This window comes from Tenrec ecaudatus, chromosome 17, assembly GCF_050624435.1.
Source record: "Tenrec ecaudatus isolate mTenEca1 chromosome 17, mTenEca1.hap1, whole genome shotgun sequence".
In the NCBI taxonomy this organism is placed as follows: domain Eukaryota; kingdom Metazoa; phylum Chordata; class Mammalia; order Afrosoricida; family Tenrecidae; genus Tenrec; species Tenrec ecaudatus.
Window position 1 is genome coordinate 88,028,933 of NC_134546.1, and position 21,573 is coordinate 88,050,505.

Sequence of the window (21,573 nt, forward strand, 5' to 3'; positions counted from 1 at the left end):
AAGTAACGTGTGTGTTTTTGTGTGTGTGTGTGCGTGCGTGAGCAGGTTCTTCTTGTGTGAGCACGTACCTGTTGTGTATACGTGAGCAGGTCCGGTGTGTCTGTGAGCAGGTAACGGGTGTGTTTATGACAAGGTCCTGTGTGTCTGTGAGCATATCAACATGCTTTTGCTTTAAAGCCATTTGTTGGGTCTGTGAGCAGATAACAGTGGTAAAACAATATCCCTACCTTGCTTTCTCTGTTCAGTGAAAAAAAAGTTTAAGCTGTGCACTCTCCACGTGTCTATCCAAAATCATTCTTTACAAGGCTCTTTGTGAATTTTACTATGACTTGACCCAGGAAGGGATTATTTGAAAATGACATATGCTACTCTAGGCAAGGCGAATTCTATGCAATTTATGATAAAGTAATTATACTATCATACAAATGAGATGTGTAATTTGACCCATCAATAAAATATATTTATATATATGCAACAAAAATTTTATGAGGGTTCTTGCTCTGATTTTTTGATTTCTCCATCTTAGAATTCTCTGAGAATTATTTCATAGGTGTCATACATTTCATTTTCCTTCAAGTCATTTGATTGCATTATAACTTAAGGTATATTCTCAGAGATCTTACTCATTACTGTTCTTAGAGAGTAACTTATGGAATAATTTTCAGTTAAAATTCCCATACGGCATACCTTAATGAATAATATCGAAAAGGTCTTTTCCATATATATATATATATATATATATATATATATATATATATATATTTCAAATTGCTGCTCACTTTGATTAAATTGTTTAGGCCCAGAATTGTTTTATTTGTAATTTTTCCTTTTTAACTGTTTATCAATTTTATTTATTTATTTATTTTACATTAAAATATTTCCCAGTAGGCTAAAACTTTTAGACGATACTTTCTGATTAGAGCTACAAACCCCACAGTCAGCAGTTTGTATCCACCACTCAATCCCAGTGGGAAAGATGGAGAGAGACCTCTGTACCTCTGAAGGTTTACAGTCTGGGAAAAAGAGGGAAGTCCTGCTCTGTTCTACAAGATCACTATGAGTCTGAATCAACTTGATGGCTGTGAGCTTGTAGGAGGGATTTATTTATTTATTTGCTTTGGTTATTTTAACCACAATTCATCCTGTTCCAGCTTTATCCTATTTCTTTTTTTCTATTTCAACAAGTAATGGGAAATCAGATCATTATGAACCATAAAATTTTCATTAGCTGATTTAGCTTATTGCACTGTGAAGCACAGGGTCAGCAGTTCAAACTCACCAACCCTTCATGAAAGAAAAATGAGCCTTTCTGCTCCCATTAAGAGTTACAATCTATACCATGTTCAGCCTTCATTCTGGTTTCAGTAATTCCTCTCAGTTACCTGGCCTTGGTCACTCCCTACGACGGATGAATCCCTCAGGACCAGCGTTGGGAGTGGCGACACTGGAAGGCAAGGGGGTGTAGAAAGAGAGAACCGGTCTTGGGGATGTATGGGGAACCTCCTCTCTGGGAGATGGGCAAAGGGAAGGTGTGTGAAGGGAGACGCCGGACAGTATAAGGTAAGATAAAATAATCATTTATGAACTATTAAGGGTTCAGGGGAAAGGGGGGCGTGACCAAGCCCGCCTGCTCACGTGACCAAGCTCACCTGCGCACGTGACCCGACAAAGAGCGCTCGTTACCGCGCCCACCCACGCGACCATGCCCACCCACACACGTGACCAGCCAACCAGCGCCCGTGACCACGCCTACCCGCGCACGTGACCACGCCCACCTGTGCTCGTGACCACGCCAATGTATTCACATTAATTTCATTATCAGTAGGTTCATGCCACTCTATAAAATAATTCTAAAGATTAATTAGCAATATTATTATTCATATTTTTCTGAACATTACATGGGAAATTAACTTAGCCAAGCCTAGAAACTAATAACTTCATAGCTGTTTTTTGAAAAACTTACTCCGTCTTCTTTAGATGTCTACATCTTCTTATTAGTATCTTACTTCCCAGTACGAATACAAATGCACATAATCTCATGTCAACTTGAAGATTTATCAAAGTACAGGGTGCAGTGTAGCCTTCCAATTATGCCTAATGGTATCTCCTTGTGTGCGTGGCCTCCTGCTACGGAGAGTTCTGGGAACCTCCTCCTCTCTCTCTCTGGCTTCAGCTTCCTAATGCCTGACCCTGGTGACTGCAAGACCTCTGGAGATGTGTACACAGCCATTCGATGCACAAGACTTTGCACCCACCCACCTGCGACATTCCTGCCATCAGCAACAGTGCATGTGGCTTCATGAGTCTGGAGAAGAACTTATGGGCTAGTATCAGACTTATGGACTTCAGTTGGACTGGGTTGGGATGTTTTCCTGATTCACAATTACTTCTTGATAGAAAGCTTTTTCTTACACCTATGTGAATGTCGCTGGATTTGTTTCTCTAGTCAACCTGGCCTTACACAATATGGTACCTAGGGAGTGGAATACTAGAGAAACAAATCATGAAGGCGGAGAGAGGATGTTGGCCTGACCTCTGCTTTCTGTAAGTCTTTTCTCTTTGACTAGTTGGAGGTCAAATATAGTCCTGTATTTTACTTGTTCTCTTCTGGGAAGGATATGGGAAGTGAAGGTTCTGATGCCCAGAAGTTGTATTTGGTTATTTCTGTCTGAAATTTTGTAAAAATGAATGTGACAGGTGTAATTTTGAGTTCAGGGGGCAAAAATACCCTTAGAACTTCTCTGAGGCCATGCTGGTTAGTCAAACTGGGTGACCAAAGGCCTGGTCCTAGCTTGGTGCCACCAGAGGCCTAAGACCATAATGCATGTGAATGGGATAGTTTAGATCAGAAAGCATTCAATTGGAATGTTTTCAGAATGGGTTTAGTATCTGACTGTATTAGGATTACATCGGTCTTTTCTATCTATTTTTATTGCTATAACGCATACTAGCAATGATTCGTGGAAAATATGAATAGAGCATCTGGCCACTGACACCTGTGAACCTTGTTCACAGGGAGTAGAGTTGCAAACAAGAGCAGATTGCCTGGTCTCAAGTTGAAAGAGCTGTGGGAAGCTGAGCCTATGACATGACTTAGCACCGGGGGGCGAAGGTGGGTGAGTATTTGTGACAGGGACTCTTGGTCAAAAGTCAAGACAGCCCATGGGCACCTGAGTGAGGCCAAGTGAGGTGGCCCGCAATGAGTTGACCAAATGAAGGAAAGATTTTTGAGCTTGTGAATTGGTGGACATCTTCCTGCTGACTTGATGGATGGCCTGTCCTGGTGTGACTTTAACAATGGATGCAGACACACAGGTGCCAACTAGAATGAGATTCTTCACATCAACGAAAATGCTTGTATCCTCGGAGTACTGGGTTGATAGAAGGGGCAGTGGAGACATTGGACACGCGGAATGTGGAAGACAAAGGCATGAAGAAGGTGGCTTACCAACATGGATGGCTGGGGGAAATGTTGATAGGATTATAGAAGGTGTTCCCATAATTGCAATGTTAGGCACAGAATATTTTTGTTTTGTTTACTTATACAATTTAAATGGTCTACTTCTAGTATTTAAATTGTTTTGTTTACTTATAGTATTTAAATGAGGCTGGCACATTTTGAGTAGTGTGCATTTTAGTTTGATACTGTCAGATACAACTATGATTTTGTGATTGTTTTGTTTTAAAATTATATATGGTCAAAGAGTTGTGGAAAGACGTTAAGTTCATAAGGGGTGGTCTGTGCTAGTTACATAAGTTCGTGTCAACTTGAAGATTTCTAAAAGGACAGGAGTGGAGTCTAGCTTGTCAATCGGGTCACAGCATGGTGGTACCTCCTTGTGGGCATGGCCTTCTCATCAGGAAGGCCCTGGGAGCCTCTTCCTATCTCTCTGCCTTCACTCCTGCTGCCTCACCCCGATGGCTGCAAGAGCTCCGGTGATGTGTACACAGCCATCAGATCCACACGACTTTGCACCCACTGGCCTGTGATTTTCCTGCATTCGGCATTGTTTCATGTGGCTTTGTGAGCCTAAAGAGGAACTTATGGACTACTGTAGGCCTTAGGAACTTGAGTTTGCCTTGGCTGGGATGTTTTCCTGATATATAATGCTTCTCGATAGAAAGCTCTTTCTTATACCTACATGAGTGTTACTGGGTTTGTTTCTCTAGTCAACCTGGCCTAACACGCTCACTTTCATCTTTTTTTTTTTTTGGTAGAGCTCCTTAACTTTTCCTATTTATTCTGCTTAGCCTTATATATTATTCCCAAAATATAAAAATTTAATGTATTTCAGGCTGAAAGAGATATACTTCTTTCAGGGAAACATTGGTAAAACAATATCCCTACCTTGCTTTCTCTGTGCAGTGAAAAAAAAGTTTAAGCTGTGCACTCTCCACGTGTCTATCCAAAATCATTCTTTACAAGGCTCTTTGTGAATTTTACGATGACTTGACCCAGGAAGGGATTATTTGAAAATGACATATGCTACTCTAGGCAAGGGGAATTCTATGCAATTTATGATAAAGTAATTTTACTATCATACAAATGAGATGTGTAATATGACCCATCAATAAAATATATTTATATATATGCAACAAAAATTTTATGAGGGTTCTCGCTCTGATTTTTGGATTTCTCCATCTTAGAATTCTTGAGAATTATTTCGTAGGTGTCATACATTTCATTTTCCTTCAAGTCATTTGATTGCATTATAACTTAAGGTATATTCTCAGAGAAGATCTTACTCATTACTGTTCTTAGAGAGTAACTTATGGAATAATTTTCAGTTAAAATTCCCATACGGCATACCTTAATGAATAATATCGAAAAGGTCTTTTCCATATATATATATATATATATATATATATATATATATATATATATATATATTTCAAATTGCTGCTCACTTTGATTAAATTGGTTAGGCCCAGAATTTTTTATTTGTAATTTTTCCTTTTATCTGTTTATCAATTTTATCTATTTATTTATTTATTTTACGTTAAAATATTTCCCAGTAGGCTAAAACTTTTAGACGATACTTTCTGATTGGAGCTACAAACCCCACAGTCAGCAGTTTGTATCCACCACTCAATTCCAGTGGGAAATATGGAGAGAGACCTCTGTCCCTCTGAAGATTTACAGTCTGGGAAAAAGAGGGAAGTCCTGCTCTGTTCTACAAGATCACTATGAGTCTGAATCAACTTGATGGCTGTGAGCTTGTAGGAGGGATTTATTTATTTATTTATTTGCTTTGGTTATTTTAACCACAATTCATCCTGTTCCAGTTTTTTCCTATTTCTTTTTTTCTATTCCAACAAGTAATGGGAAATCAGATCATTATGAACCATAAAATGTTCATTAGCTGATTTAGCTTATTGCACTGTGAAGCACAGGGTCAGCAGTTCAAACTCACCAACCCTTCATGAAAGAAAAATGAGGCTTTCTGCTCCCATTAAGAGTTACAACCTATACCATGTTCAGCCTTCATTCTGGTTTCAGTAATTCCTCTCAGTTACCTTGGCCTTGGTCACTCCCTACGACGGATGAACCCCTCAGGACCAGCGGTGGGATTGGCGACACCGGGAGGCAAGGGGGTGTAGCAAGAGAGAAGCGGTCTTGGAGATCTATAGGGAACTGCCTCGCTGGGAGATGGGCAATGGTAAGGTGGGTGAGGGGAGATGCCGGGCATTGTAACGTAAGATAAAATAATTATTTATAAACTATTAAGTGTTCAGGGGAAAGGGGGGCGTGACCATGCCCACCTGCGCACGTGACCCGCCAACCAGCACACGTGACCACGCCCACCTGTGCACGTGACCAAGCCCACCCGCGCATGTGACCACTGGACCACTCCACGTGACCAGGGTCCCCACGCACATGACCAGGCCCACCTGAGCACGTGACTCGCCAACCAGGCACGTGACCATGCCAGAATGCACACGTGACTTTGGGCACTTGCGCACGTGACCACGCCCACCTGAGCACGTGACCAGGCTGGCCTGCGCACGTGACCATGCCCACTTGCGCACGTGACCGCCAACCAGCCCACGTGATCTCGCCTACCAGTGCAAGTGACCATGCCAGAGTGACTGGGGGAACTTGCACACGTGACCACACCCACCCGCACACGTGACCAGGCTGGCCCCAGCATGTGACCACGCCCGCCTGCACAGGTGACCAAGCGCACCTGCACACGTGACCACTCGCACCTGTGCACGTGACCAGGCTCACCCTTGCACGTGACCGCCCAAGCATGTGACCAAACTCACCCGCGCACGTGACCACTAGCACCACTACACGTGTCCAGGCTGGCCCGCACATGTGACCACGCCCGCCTGCATACGTGTCCCGCCAACCACAGCATGTGACCACGCCCACCTGCGCGTGTGACCATGGGCGCCTGCGCACGTGAGCACCCCAAACTGTGCATGTGACTACGGGCACTTGCGCAGGTGACCATGCCCACCTGCGCACGAGACCATGGCAACCTCAGCACGTAACCACGCCCACCTGCTCACGTGACCAAACCCACCCGTGCGCTTCACCACGCCCACCTGCCCACGTGACCACGCCAGACTGCGCACGTGACTGCGGGCACTTGTGCACGTGACCACACCCACCGCGCACGTGACCAGGGTGGCCCGTGCATGTGACCATGCCGCCTGCACACGTGTCCCGCCAACCAGTGCACTCGACCACGCCCACCTGCGCGCGTGACCAAGCCAACCAGTGCACGTGACCACGCCAATGTATTAACATTAATTTCATTATCAGTATGTTCATGCCACTCTAGAAAATAATTCTATAGATTAGTTAGCAATATTATTATTCATATTTTTCTGAGCATTGCATGGGAAAATAACTTAGCAAAGCCTAAAACTAATAACTTCATGGCTGTTTTTTTAAACTTACTCTGTCTTCTTTAGATGTCTACATCTTCTTATTAGTATCTTACTTCACAGTACGAATACAAATGCACATAATCTCATGTCATCTTGAAGATTTATCAAAGTACAGGGTGGAGTGTAGCCTTCCAATTATTCCTAATGGTATCTCCTTGTGCGTGGCCTCCTGCTACGGAGAGTTCTGGGAACCTCCTTCTCTCTCATCTGGCTTCAGCTTCCTGTTGCCTGACCCTGATGGCTGTAAGACCTCTGGAGATGTTCGATGCACAAGACGTTGCACCCACCAACCTGCGACATTCCTGCCTTCAGCAACAGTGCACGTGGCTTCATGAGTCTGGAGAAGAACTTATGGGCTGGTATCAGACTTATGGACTTCTTTTGGACTGGGTTGGGATGTTTTCCTGATTCACAATTACTTCTTGATAGAAAGCTTTTTCTTCCACATATATGAATCTCACTGCATTTGTTTCTCTAGTCAACCTGGCCTTACACAATATGGTACCTAGGGAGTGGAATACTAGAGAAACAAATCATGAAGGCGGAGAGAGGATGCTTGCCTGACCTCTGCTTTCTGATAGTCTTTTCTCTTTGACACCCTCCGTTGTCCCGCTTCTGGATGCTCTATCCGACAGCCAAGTGCCATCCACTGCACTTCCGGTGAACATTATGATGAAACGATCCCTGCAGAAGCAGGAAGAAGACAGACAAGTTTGGTGCCCAGTTATCACCACCTCCTGACCGGACCTATGTATGGGCAGGAAGCAGAGGAGGGTTAGGACCAAACAACCAACCAACCAACCTCCCCTGTCGGTTTCTGAGTGGGCACAACGAGAAGGAAGGACTGACTGGTCTGTGCCAAGAAATTTGGAAAAAAATTACCTACCCATTTGGCCATCCACTGGAATAGAGCTGTACATATATATGTCCACTCCAAGAAGGGTATTCTTGTAGAATGTTCAAATTATTGAAAAACATTATTCTAGTTTATTTATTTTTTTACTAATTGGGATTTAGTGCAGATGTGTATTTCATATCATTCCACATATCAATCATGGAGAGTAGAATTGTAGAATTGCTACCACAGACAGTTCCCAAACAATCTTTCTACACTGACTCCTTGACATCTTTTTTACCCATGACCACTACTGTATCCCTGTCCCCATGGACCCCTAATTCTACTTTCTGTCCCAATAGGTCCATCAACACTGGGTTTCATTGAAGAGCATTATTAATAGCCCATGCAAATAAAAGTGTGCTGGCTGTAATAAGAAAAAAAAACAGTTGTAGTGGTACTGAAAGAGAACTGCCTGACCTTCAAATTGGATTTGTCAAAGGGTACAAAACAAGGGATATCATTAATGATGTCAGATGGATCTTGGCTGCAGGCAAGAACACAAGAAAGATGTCTACCTGTTTTTTTATTGACTATACAAAGGCATTTATCTTTGTGGGTCATAATAGCCTATGGATAACATTGCCAAGAATGGGAATGCCAGAACATACAGTTGTGTTCATCTGGAAACTCCCCATAGACCAAGAGGCAGTCAGCCAATCACACAGTTTACAGTCACATGGCTTACAGTCAGGGGAGGTGCTCGCTAAGGCGGTGTCCCTGCACATATTCACTCTGTACATGAACAGATCATCTGAGAAGAGGGACTCTGTGAAGGAGAACGCAGCGTCGGGATTAGAGGGTGATTCATCAGTAACCTGCAGCATGCAGGTGCCACAGTCGTGGTTCCATGTGGAAAGTCACAAGGACATGGAGCGCTGACTGAAGAAGATAAAGCTGCAGCCTTTACTCAGGATGGGTTGCATCTCAAAAAATCTTCATAACTGGACACCTTTCGGCAGCAACACGATTAACAGAGAAAATGTGAACCTGAAGGATTTCACCTTGCTGGTATCCACAGTTCCCTCTCATGGAAGCAGAAGTCAAGAAAGCAGATGATGGATTGCATGGGCAAACCTGCTGCCAAATACCTCTTTAAAATCAAAGATGTTATTTTGAGGACTGATGTGCACCTGACCCAATTAATGGAATTTTCTATTGATTTACATGATGACAGAAGACAAATGAAGAATTAATTTCTCTGGATTGTGGTATTGGCATGTCATACCAACTGCATGGACTCTGAGAAGTTTGAACAAGAGGAAAAAGAATATCCAGAAAGCTCCTTGGAAGAAGGAATGGTGGTATTCCGTCTTACATACTTTGAATGTCGCATCAGAAGGGGCCAGTCTCTGATGAAGGACGTTATGCCCAGTAAAGAAGAGGGTCATCCTAAAAGAAGGGTCCATCAACAAAATGGACTGAGTGACATATTGGCCGCTGCAGTGGGCTGAGACACAGCCACAGGTGTGAGGAAGGCACAGGACTTGGCATGGTTTCCTTCCGCTGTGTGGAGGTGATTTGACCAGTACCTCCTGCTTTTCCTTCATGCTTCCCTTTCTCAGGGATCCTGGTGCCTGACACCTTGCCTTGTGCCCCGCACCATCATCTAGTGGGCTCCGTTGGCTTCCCAACGCTGCAGGCCTGTAGTCGTCTCGCACCTGTTTGTCCTGTTTCTGTTGCCCCCCTTTGCTGGTTTGGTTCATGGCCTTTTGATCATCTCCGTCTCAGAGGGAGAAGTATAACTCTGTGCTGAGACAGAGGTGGTCTGATTGGCACTTAAGCCTTATGTCCTGCACTGGAGAGGTCCCCAGGGGAGAGAGAATGGGAGAAAGCAGATGTGCCCTCAGAAACCAGCCTGATCAGGTGGTCTGGGTCAGGAGGTTCAGGGAGGCCAGTTAGCCTGTTGTTAGGTTGCTCGAACATAGGTGTTGCTACTGTGTTGATTCAGAGGCTTCTGCAGTAAGTGAGCCTGGCTAAGCGTGGCCAGCCTCAATGTGGAGCCGCTGCCTCATATTCCCTGCTTCTTCCCTGTGTAATCTGTGAACCCTTATTTCCCCAGGATTCACTGACATGCCCCGTCGGAGCACCCAGACTATGTGTCTGGAGGAAGGTCCAGGTACCAGTGGTGGACACGTGGAGCTACAGGTGACACAGCCTGCATTACCACCTGTGGAGTTCATCCTTCCCCAAAGGTAGTCTCACAGAATCCCAAGGTCAGAGTCCGTTCTTCCTCAAAGAGTGTCCCAAAAAACCCCATGCTCAGAGTTTATTCTTCCCCAAAGATCGCTGTCCATCCTTCCCCAAAGCTTGTGCCATAGAACCCAATGTTCAGAGTTCCTTCTTCCTCAAAGATAGTCCTGTAGAAACCCATGGTGGGAGTTCATCCTTCCGCAAAGGTGGCCCCGTACAACCCCACAGTCTGGGATACCCTTTCCACCATGGACCCTGGAAAGTAAAGGCAACAAAGGCCCAGTAGGAGGAGGTCCAGCCTTCTCTTCACCCCTCAGAGCACACAGATTCGACATTTCTGAAAGTTAACAGCGTTCATCCCAGGTTGCTTCTACAAAGAGTTTGGCTTTCTGGTAAACAGGAAAGGCACCCACAAATACCCAGGCTTATGTGGGCACCATCCCTGGCCTGTGTCTGAGTAGAGCTTGGGCTCACTTGCCCATGAGGCTGCCCAGGTTCCCAGCAGCCTCTTCCTGGTGTTTTCCTGTCTCCACACAGGTTGTGGGGTTCTGAGCAGCAGCATCCTGGTTCTGCATTTCAGACTTTGGTTTTGAAAGGGCTTCAGGGGGTTGCAGGCAACCTGGAAAATGTTTTCCTGTTGATGGAGGGTGGGTTTGATGTGCACCTTCCTCATGGCATTTCCTGAGGGGCCCTGCCTGCAGAATGCACTTCCCTGCTGGTCAGAGGTTCAAACCCACCAGCTGCTCCCCAGGAGAGAGATGTGGCAGTCTGCTGCCATAAATATGTTCAGTCTTAAAACCCTAATTGGGACACTTCTGCTCTGTCTGACACAGTGTCATTTGGGTCAGAATTGACCCAGTGGCAACATTTGTAAAAATACTATCTCATAGGGGCTTGAGCCAACTTCTCTGGCAGCTCTGGGTTTCTGCACAGGAGAGGGAAGTACTCAGTCCCTGGTGAAATCACTTTAATGGAGGGGAAGTTCTCGGTCCCTGGTGAAATCACTCCCTAACGTGGCTCTGGTTTCTACACAGGAGAGGGAAGTTCTTGGTCCCCAGTTACTCCCTTTGTAGACACAGCTCTGCCAGAGGCTTTTTCACAGTGTGGTGAAATTGCTTGAGCCCCTAAAGCTTGGCAGATGCCCCAGGGCACTTGTGTGAGGAATGTGCTCACCCCAGCTGCGCCTCTGCTCAGATGCTGCTCAGAGGTGGGATGAGCGCCATCAGCGTTGCCTTCAACACTTCGGTGGCCTTTTCTATTATAGGGATGCTGACTGGCAAATCCAGCAGGACACCGCCCAGTTGTTCCTGGACCTGATCCAGGGGAGGCAGCGCATCCCTTCTATACTGGGTGCAGGGACCGAGAGCCAGATGGGATTTGTCTTCAGTGTGTGGGGACCACAAGTCCTCCATGCAGACTGCAGGTGGTCTGCCTTGTGGGGTACACACAGTGTCCCGTTGAGTGTCTGCTTGTCAGCTCTCTAGGTCTTCAGGGGTGTATTCAAGTTCAGACAAATCTAACTTTCAGTTGGGGTCCAGAGTTGAGGCTTTGAGCTGGAGGGTCTCTGCTGCTACTTGAGCAGCGAGCTTCAGGCAGAGGCAGGCAGTAGCCAGCGCATCAGCCCAGTGGTTGCCCAGGACCTGAGGTGTCTTGACATTTTGGAGCTCGGGTGATGTGTGACAACTCCCTGTGTGGTGTGTGACGGTCCCCCCTTGTGGTGCACACACACACACACACACACAACCCCCAGTGTGTGACAGCCCTGTGCCTTTTCTTTCTCTTTTTCTTCCTTGGAAATGCCTGTCCAGGTCTTGGAACAGTAACAAACTCCCTGGGGCTGGGACTGGCATTGGCCCACTCCAGCTGCATGGTCCATGTGTCACAGGTAGGAAGGGGGGCTTGGATGAACCCCCACATGTGTTGCCACAGAAGTTGGGTCTCTGCCTGCTGCTGACGTCAAGCCAAAAAGTCTGCTCCAGTGCAGGCTTTGGTGAGAAGAGAGCGTTTTATTGGGAGCAGACTAGCACAGGACACAGAGGGATTCTTCTAACCGCCTTCCTGAATGCAGACAGGAGGGACATTGAGTCACTGGGGAGAGAGTGTGGAGAACGTTGAAGTGGGGTTTGTGCATTGGTCAGTCAGTGTCACGCTTTCAGTACTGGGGGTCATCCCTGGGCAGTGGTTCTCGTGTCCAGACAGTGAGACCACCAAGACAGCACAGTGTAGTGGTTTTTCTCAGTTCTCTCTGACTCAAGATCATCAGTTTTAGTGAAGTTTTTCTTAAGCATTCTTATTTCTATTTGAAAATCAAAAAGTAATGATCTATTTAAAAATTTAAAAATCATTTCATTGGGGGCTCATACAAATCATTACAATTCATACAGATCAATTGTGTAAAGCACATTTGTACATTCGTTGCCCTCATCATTCTCAAAACATTTGCTTGCCACTTAAACCCCTGGCATCAGTTCCTCATTTCCCCCCGCCCTCCCCATTCCCCCCTCCCTCATGAACCCTTGATAATTTATAAATTATTATTTTGTCTTATCTTACACTTTCCAACGTCTCCCTTCACCCACTTTTCTGTTGTCGGTCTTCCAGGGATGAGGTTATATGTAGATGCCTGTAATCGGTTCCCCCTTTACACCCTACCTTCCCTCCACTATTTAAATTTTCATTGCTAAAAGAAAACTTGGATGAAGCATATGGAAATAATAAAATTATGTAAATTTCAGTTTATAATAAAACTAATCTCCAAACCCACTCTTTGCCATCTCACTGAGTGCATGGATGCTACTCCCAAGCCTCCCTGGACACTTGAGACAGCCTGTCCTGACATCCTGCCTGTTTGTTTTTCAGACCAGAGTTGGCCAAGGCTGTGTCCTTCTTCCCCGGAGTCACGTCTGCTGTGGAGCTGAGCTCACCCCTTCTAACCGGCCAGGTGAGGCCTCCCCCAGGCCCTGTATTACCTCTCCTGAAGTCCCAGTGCCTGGCCCAGAGGAGAGACACTGCTCCTGCCTGTGCATATCGCCCCTGAGGTGCAGAGGAACTTAGTACTTGGTGGTGGTGAGGGCTTGCAGGTGGAAGTGGAGGAGGGGTTTTGAGGAGAGGAGGGAGTGCACTGTGTGGGAGCCACTGGGCTCAGGAAGCTGGTGAAATCTGGCATCCAGGACGTCCTCTGGGCTGGAAAGTCAGGACTCTGAGGACACCTGGAGGCAGAGGAAGGTGCTGTGCTTGGTTACAGGTGCAGCGGCCTGCTGGCCAAGCCTCCAGTGATGCCGTCTGAGGGGTACAGATGCTCTGTGAATTCTCCAGCAGCAGTCTGGAATGAGCTTCTCTTGGGGAGGTGGCTGGCACTTCATGTGGAGCACATGTGCCTCGTCTGGATGTTCAAGACAAGCTGCAGCTTCTGATCCATAGAAGAAGCAACTCCCAGACTCCTTGAGAAACGTAGTGATGTTCCTGCACACGGCTGTTTTAGAATAGTTTGATCTTGGACTAGTTTGGTATTTGAGACTGTTCCTGAGGTCACAAGGTAAAGGCAATTTAGTTTCACTCAGGCAGGGACAGACAAGAGTCCACTCTTTGGACAAGATCTGATCAGTTCACACTGCACTGCCAGCCACCTTCCCACCTGCACGGTGGTACAAGGCCAAACCTCCCCCAGTTCTATTTGTGGTTGTCAACGCTCAACATTTGTGTGTTTTGATTGCTTCTCCTCTGAGAAACCTAGAGGCAAACCCTTTGGTGATGGCCCAGGTAGAGTAGGATAAGGGGTTTCCACTTCCGATTGTAGTTCATTGAGTTTATGATAAAAATGTTCACTAGCATTAAATGAAAATTTATGAAAGCATTCATGATCTGAACTCTCCTCTTCATTTCCGTCTCACCACTATGTGCATGCACAGCTTTCCATCCAGCCATCCACACCGCCATCCAGTCACCCCATCCCAGTTGTCAGGTGCTGTTGAGTGGGCTTGACCCCTGTCGACTTTCAATGTTCGACATTGTGAAACACGGCCTGCGCAGCACCGTCTTCACTGTTACTGGGTTTGAGCCCGTTGTGGCCTTCAGTGTGTCCGTCCATGTCCTTGAGGGTCTTCCTCTTTTTCACTGGCCCTCTGCTTTACCGAACAGGATGTCTTTTCCAGGCACTCGTCTGGTGATGTCATGTCCGACTGTGCGACAAAGATTTACCATCCTTGCTTCTGAGGAGCATTCTGCCAGTCCTGCTTCCAAGGCGACTGGTTTGCTGTTCAGCAAGTCTGTGGTCCCTTCAGCCTGATTCAGAGTGCCAATTTAGGGTTTCACAGACCAGATCTTTACAGAAGCAGGCAGCCGTACCCTTTACCTGCAGAGAAACAGGTGCCTTGGAACTACCAGCCTCCCAGTCAGCAGCACCCACTGGGGTCATTGTCAGAGCAGAGTCTCTTTGCATCCTTGGCTAGCACTTCATGAGTTGGGTGTGTACTCAGGTACCTGTATGCTTCTGAGGTGCTCACACATTGGGTTCCAGAAAAACTTTAAACCCTTGCTGATGGCACAGAACAAGCAAACTCTCCACCTAAGGGGATGCATTAGACAAAGGATGATTCCATATCCTATGTTTGGTACCAGCCTCCCTAAAACCACAGGAAAAATAATTATTCTTCAGTGAATAAAATGGTTGTTTTTTCTTGAGTAAAGTGGTTAATGCCTGCCTCCTCCCAGCAAGTTTACTTCCTGTGTGTAGATGTGTGAGTCCGCTGCTGTGCAGGGTTCCCTTCCTGAAGAAAGCTCCCAGTAACCTTCCAGAACCGATGAATGATCTGATCTCCTTGGAAGACCCTGATAGACAACATCTACTGGCCTGAACCAGTAGAAATTTTCTCTTGCTGATCATTCAGTTGCTTGACTGTTTTGCTCCATATTTGATTTATGGCTTATGAGAGCATGAACAGTGTGTTAGGCAGGGTTCACTAGAGAAACAAAACCAGGACATTTGCATTTGTTTTGGGTTTTTTTAATATGAAAGAGCTTTATAATCAAGGGCCATTTCATATTGAGAAAACATTCCAGCCCAGTCCAGATCAAGTCGTTAAGTACGTAATTAGCCCATATGTCTAATAACAATCTATAAAGTCCTCTTTAGACTCACTAAACACATGCAATGATGCTGAATGCAGGAAAATCACAGGCCAGTGGGTGGGCAGTCTTGTGGATCCAGTGGTGGTGTAAGCATCTCAGTGCTGGCAGGGGTGTCCACATGTTTTCTCCAGCTGCCAGGGCTCTGGCTACATCATGGTAAGTCCATTTGGCTTTTCCTCTAGAATGTCTTGCAGGGAGTGAGCCAAAAGTTATGATTATATATAAAAGGGTGGGTTTATACATTGAGAATAAATATAACATTAACCGAGCAGTGTAGAAGACTTAGTTGAACTCACTTTCATGCAACCGTTAACATACTGTAAATCCTTCAACTGAACTTGGATGCCAGTCCAAGGTCAATGAAGCAGACATTGGAATCTTCCCTCAGGCAAGACAGGCCAAGTCTGCCTGAAGGCAGCAGACAGCAGGGTTAGTCAGCAATTGTCAGTAGCACGGGAGCTTAGGAAAGCCCCCTATACTGCCACAGGATCCACCAGCCTGAAGCTCAAGCAATGTACACAGCAGCAGCCTGGCAAAGCAGGTCTCAAAGAAGCCTCAAGCTCTAGCCATACCATCCATGGGTTGGCTTGGCCCACGGGTAGTGCAGTCCAGGTTGGGGTAAAGCATAGCTCAAGCTGGTCCCATGACCAGGCAGGAAGAGAAAAGGGAAGGGGCTTAGGAAAGTCATTTCTCTCTTTGCCCTCTGATTAAGTTTCAACATGATTAAACTCTGCCCACGTGTTCTGATTGGCCTACTTAGCAAAATAGCCCTATCACAGAGAATGTGAGTCTTTCCTCTCAGAGCCTTGTGAGGCCTTCCTGGTGAGGTTATCGATCATCTTTCTATCAATCATCTGTCTTCAAACACATGCAATGATGCCAAATGCAGGAAGAACACAGGCCAATGGGTGGAAAGTCTTGTGGATCCAGTGGCAGTGGAAGAATCTCAGTGCTGGTGTGGGCCTCCACATGGCTCCTCCAGCTCTAGGACTCTCGCATAATTCCATGTGTCTTGCCATCAGGAATATCAAGCAGAGAGTCTGTGTCCCTCCTCCAGCAGGCTATTTATCTCCGGAGCGCCTCCAAATGAGGTCATCAAGCTGCAACCTGATTGGTAAGGTAAATTCCACCCCTTCACTCTTAGTAGTCTCAAGTTCACACCATATTACATAACTACCACAGGCACCGTATGCATTGTATAGCAACCACATCTCTTGCAGGTTCGAACTTGAACATTCAGAAACAGCTCTTGTGGCCCTCTCAAAGATGGTGGCCAAACATTGGGCTTTGAATCCATGTCAGTCTCCACAGTCCTGTCACTAACCCAGCTACTGCACCATGCTCCTTGAAGGAGCCATTATGTCTATCCAGGGACTCTCATGACAGGACTTCAGCCTCTAAACTTCCCATTTTAGTTACTGTTTAGGTTTGCCCCAATTTTTAAAACTTGTGTATGTTCTGCTTTGATTTGTCTGCCATGACCAAACCAGTTGGAACCAATTCCAAGCTCTAATTTGAACTGTAAATCTTTTCATGAGTGGTGGTTGAGCACTCAACTCTTTGTGCCACCCAAGAACTCCAGTTCCATATATTTCCTGTGTTCGGCCAGGTTGACTAGAGAAACAAAACCAGAGACACTCATATATGTGTAAGAAAGAGCTTTATATCAATAAGTGCTTATATATCAAAGACACATCCCAGTCCAGTACAACTCAAGTCCAAAAGTCAGATACTAGACCATAAGTCCCACTTCAGACTCATAAAGTCACATGCAATAATACAGAATGCAAGATCATAGGCCTGTGGATTCTAAGTCCCATGGATCCAGTGGTGGTGGAAGCATCTGCAGGGCAGTGGTAGCAACCAGGGGGGTCAGCCAGCAGGAAGGTGAAGGCAGAGAGGGAGGGAGATGCCCCTGAGAAGGCCACTCCCACAAGGAAGCACCATCAGGCTGTAACCTGATTGACAGGCTCAATTCCACCCCTACATGTTTATATAGCTTCAACTTGGCATGAAATTATGTACCTAATACACTCCCTCACCAACCTCAGAAACTCAGGTGTTTATGATATAAAAGTAAAAGAGAAGGGCTCAATAGAAAGTAGATGTTTAGAAATTTATGATGGCAACATGTACAAATATGTTTGATGCAATTGATATGTAGATTGTAGTAAAAGCCTTAAGAGCCCCCAGTAAAAAAAATTTAAAAGCCCCCAATAAAAAGATTTTTCATAAAAGTGAAAGAGAAATACAAATAGAACTATCAAAGACACCAAATAGAGAATAACAAATATAACTAAATGGGAATCACAAACTACTCACGATCCCTTTGGGTGATATTGTTTCATAGACGAGAAATGTTATCATCGCCATAGAAAGAGGTGGACATGAACTGCTTTCTTATCCAGGTACAGACAACAAGCTTTTGATCCTCCTTCCACAAAGAGTTGATAGATACATTTTTCTTGTATTATAATTGTGTTTTATGTGAAGGTTTACACAGCAAGTTTGTTTTCCAGTCAACAGTTCCCACACCGTTGTTGAGTGACCTTGGTCACACTTCTTGCAGTGAGGTAGCAGCTGCCTGTTTACTCCCTGGGCTCCCTATTTTCTTTTGTCCACTTTCCCTGTCTCCTCCTCTTGGGTTTTGGGCAAATGTTACCCTTTCAGTTTTGTAGTGTGGATTGTCCCCAGACCACATTTTTCACTGGGTTTGTGGTGGGTTTTATAGTCCAAGGTAGCATTTGGTTGAAAGTTGATTTACAGAGGTGCCTTTGGTTTCAAGTTAGAAGTTGTACTCTCAGGGCAATAGTCTTTCAGGTTCCTCCAGTGTCTTTCAGTCCAGTAAGTCTGGTCTTTAACTTTTATTCTATATTCCCACCTATTTTAACCTTGACCTTCGATTATGATCTTGGTTAGAGATCTTTGATTATGATCTTGGTTGGCAGTTGGTATTGGGGTCCACCTAATTATTCTCTTCTTAGGTTCTAGGAGGCTGTGGTCCAAGGGTACTGTTATTCCTTGAGGCTAATTGCTTCCTTGAATCTTTGTTTTTCCTTGTCCTCCTATGTTCCAGGATTGAAGGGTCCAATACTAGCTTCCTAGAAAAAGTAACATAATCTTAAGAGAAATGGCTGTTATATACATCATCATTTCCTAGACAAAGGACGTGACAGGGTGAGTTGACAGAACCCCTGGATCCACAATATGATCAATTTGGGCCACGTGTCATCTGGACTCCATGTGACCCGTTTAACATCAGAGCTGTGCTTAATGCGGCCCTGCTATCTGTGGGGCAGAGGAGCTTATTCTCTCTAGTTAATCACTGAAATTAAAATTGACTGTTCCGTTTCACTCCCTCAGCTATGGTGGATAGATTTGAACTGAGCAGCATTGGAAATTTTTTGACTGAACAGAGGGAGACTGCCATGGGGAGGAGCTCCTCGGGACCCAGGCAGTAGTCCCCAAGGACTCCCTGTGCAGAGGGGATGGCCCTGAGGAACTGGTTCAATTTCTAGTGTAAATGGCCCAGGTCCTGGAGAGATGAGCTGCTCAGGGCTGAACAGCTGCGCTAGTTTGCTCAAGAGGACTGGGGACTGTGGTGGTCTGCTCTGCCTGAGTGATTGCAACATCCCCAAAGAACTCAAGGGGCAGTTAGAACTCACTTGTTCTCTTGACTGTGTATTTACAGGAACTTTTTGGATGTCAGGGTCAAGGAAAGAGTGGCCCTAGCTTCAGAGCTCATGTGTGTGAGACAATCGTGGAAAGAAGCCTTTGCTGGGAGGTTGGAAGTGTCCTCTGGCCGGGAATTCACAGTGTTTCCAGATGGGAAAGCTGCCCAAGAGGAAGCTGAACTGGGTTGGCTTGATGGGTCAAGGTCAGAGTTTGTCGGGACAGAAGGCCCAAACGATATGTGTTCCCTGAAGAAGACCTCTCTGTCCGTCTTCCAGCCCAATGAGTCAATGGCTGTCCCCTCAGAAAGCTCATCTGGGGGCTGCTGAAGCAGCCAGGGAAGCAGCACAGTCTTGGGTTCTGACCACTGCTCCTTGGGTGGCTGCCAATGGGCTTCATTGGGTGCTCTTTCCTGCACAGGAATAATAGCTTCTAGACATGTCTGCTGATAAAATTGACCCCTGTTAGGGCCTGTCCCTGGTGACTGTAGGAGACAGAAGGCCCCACTGTGGCCAGGAGCAAACAACCTGGACAGTAGCCCTGGCTGGGGCAGGGACATCTGCAGTGCATGGTCACACCCTTTCCCAGGCTCTGTTACCCCTGCCCCTCCTCACCCCTGACATCATCCACAGCCTCCTGAACCCCCACCCCTCACCTTGATGGCAGCTGTCCTTATCCCACTGAGTTACCCCTCCCCATGCCCTCTGTTAGCCACATGACCTGCCCTCCCCATGCCATACTGCTCCTCTCCCCATGCCCTTCTGTTAAACACATCACCTGCTCCCCATCCCACCCCCTGCCTGCCATGCCATACTGCTCCTCTCCTCAAGCACTGACATCACTGAGCTTCTGCTCTTCTTCCCCAGGACTCCCTGCACATTCCCTCCTTCAGACAGCCTGCACATCAGCCCTCGCCACCTTGTGCCCTCAGGCCACTCAGGACCCCTGGGTAGGAAGGTGGACACTGAACATGAGTGCCACAATGAATTATGTTTGAAGAAGCTCAAATGGGCCCAGCCTCATGTAGCTCTTTGTGGCAACTTCTTAAGACTGGAAATCAGGAGAGTGGGCTATGTTGGTGAGGGTCAGGGGCAAGAAACCTTAAAGGTTGAGTGGAATGTCCCTCAGAGTCACATTGGGCAGGTTAGACTGAGAGCCCAAGCATCAGAGTCCATGGTCCCACCATCTCGGACCCTCAGAGAAAGCTCATGGTGTGAGGTGCTTTGTCATTTACAAACTGCTTCCAGCTTGTCCTCCGTGACATCGCAGGGAGGAGCATCAGTCTGGATGAAATGAAACAGCTCACTGAGTTGGGCCTGGGCGTTCTGCCTGCCAATCCCCACGTTCCCTCCCAGGAGCCTGCTCCTCAGGCTGTTTTCCCACAGCTATGTGCTCCAACAAGATGGCAACTTGGCAGGCGCAAGAGATGATAGGATGAGCAGGGAAGGTGGCAGGCTAGTGGTTGAAGTCCAAAGATCCAGAGGTCAAGGAGACAGCTGCAGGATTCATACCAGGAGGAAAAGGCATGGCTTCCCAGGAGTTTGCTGAAACAGGAGAAAACTGCCTGTCCATTGTCCTCCACCCTCATCTGACCACAACTGCATAGCTGCTCACCATACAATTAGATTACATCCTACTGAGAACCCTGGCCCAGCCAAGTTGACACGAAACCTCTTGTCTATTTGGCACCTACACACTTCTCTGTAAACCAAACAGAATCTCCAAACAAAGACATACTCGCATGTAACATGACACAACTAACACGAGTACGACTGACAGCACACAACCCCATTTTCATCTTATATTGTATAAATGAACCCCAAATATTGGATGTGTACATGCAAAGAGGAAGCCCTCATAACAACTGTAGTCCTCGTCTCTGTAACTGATCATGTGGCTGGTCTGCTCTTTGGAGCTGCCTTCTTCCACCACCCACTCTGTATTCCCTTTGCCCTCACAAGTCCTGCAGCTGGTCCTCGTTCTTGGCCTGACTCAGTGACCGAATCTGTCACTCCTGAAGAGTCTGTGCCATTAGTAATCTTGTCAGAATTGTATTGTTGTAGTTTACCATGGACTTTAACCACAGAACATGGTAATTCCAAGAGACAACCTTGATACCTGCCACCATGGCCCCTTTGTTCCTGTGCCCACTGGGCAATGACAGCAGTGGCTGGGGAGAGAAGATGACTGGCTTCCACAGACAGGTGGTGCTCAGGACTCATAGTGAGCCTACATGGAGACACCAAGGCTGTGAATCTTTACATGAGCAAACAGGCTCATCTTTCTCCATCGGAGGGGCTGGTAAGCTTGAACCACTCACCTTGGTGTTAGCAGTTCAATGTCCACATGGAAGAGCAATTGACAATGATGTAAGAGTGGACAGTTTGTATTTTAAGCAGTCTTTTAGAGATTTAATTTATGATTTTTTTGCTTATCAAGTCATTGGAAACAAACATATAGGGACCAAATAAATAACAACTATTCCTAAAGGGAAACATGATACCATATAGAACAGAATACAAAAATTTCACTCACTGCCATAAGTGCATGTCGATTTATTGTGACCCTATAGAACAGGGTAGAACAACTACCCGTGAGTTTCTGAGATTGTGACTCTTTACCGGAGCAGAAACCCTACCTTTCTCCCATGGAACGACTGGTGGTTTGGAACTGCCTACTTTGAGGTTAGAGGCCCAACGTAGAAGCTCTCTGGCACTAGGGCTCCCTTGGAGCTATAGATGTAATGAAATACTATAAAACAATGAGAATGGAAAAAAATGACA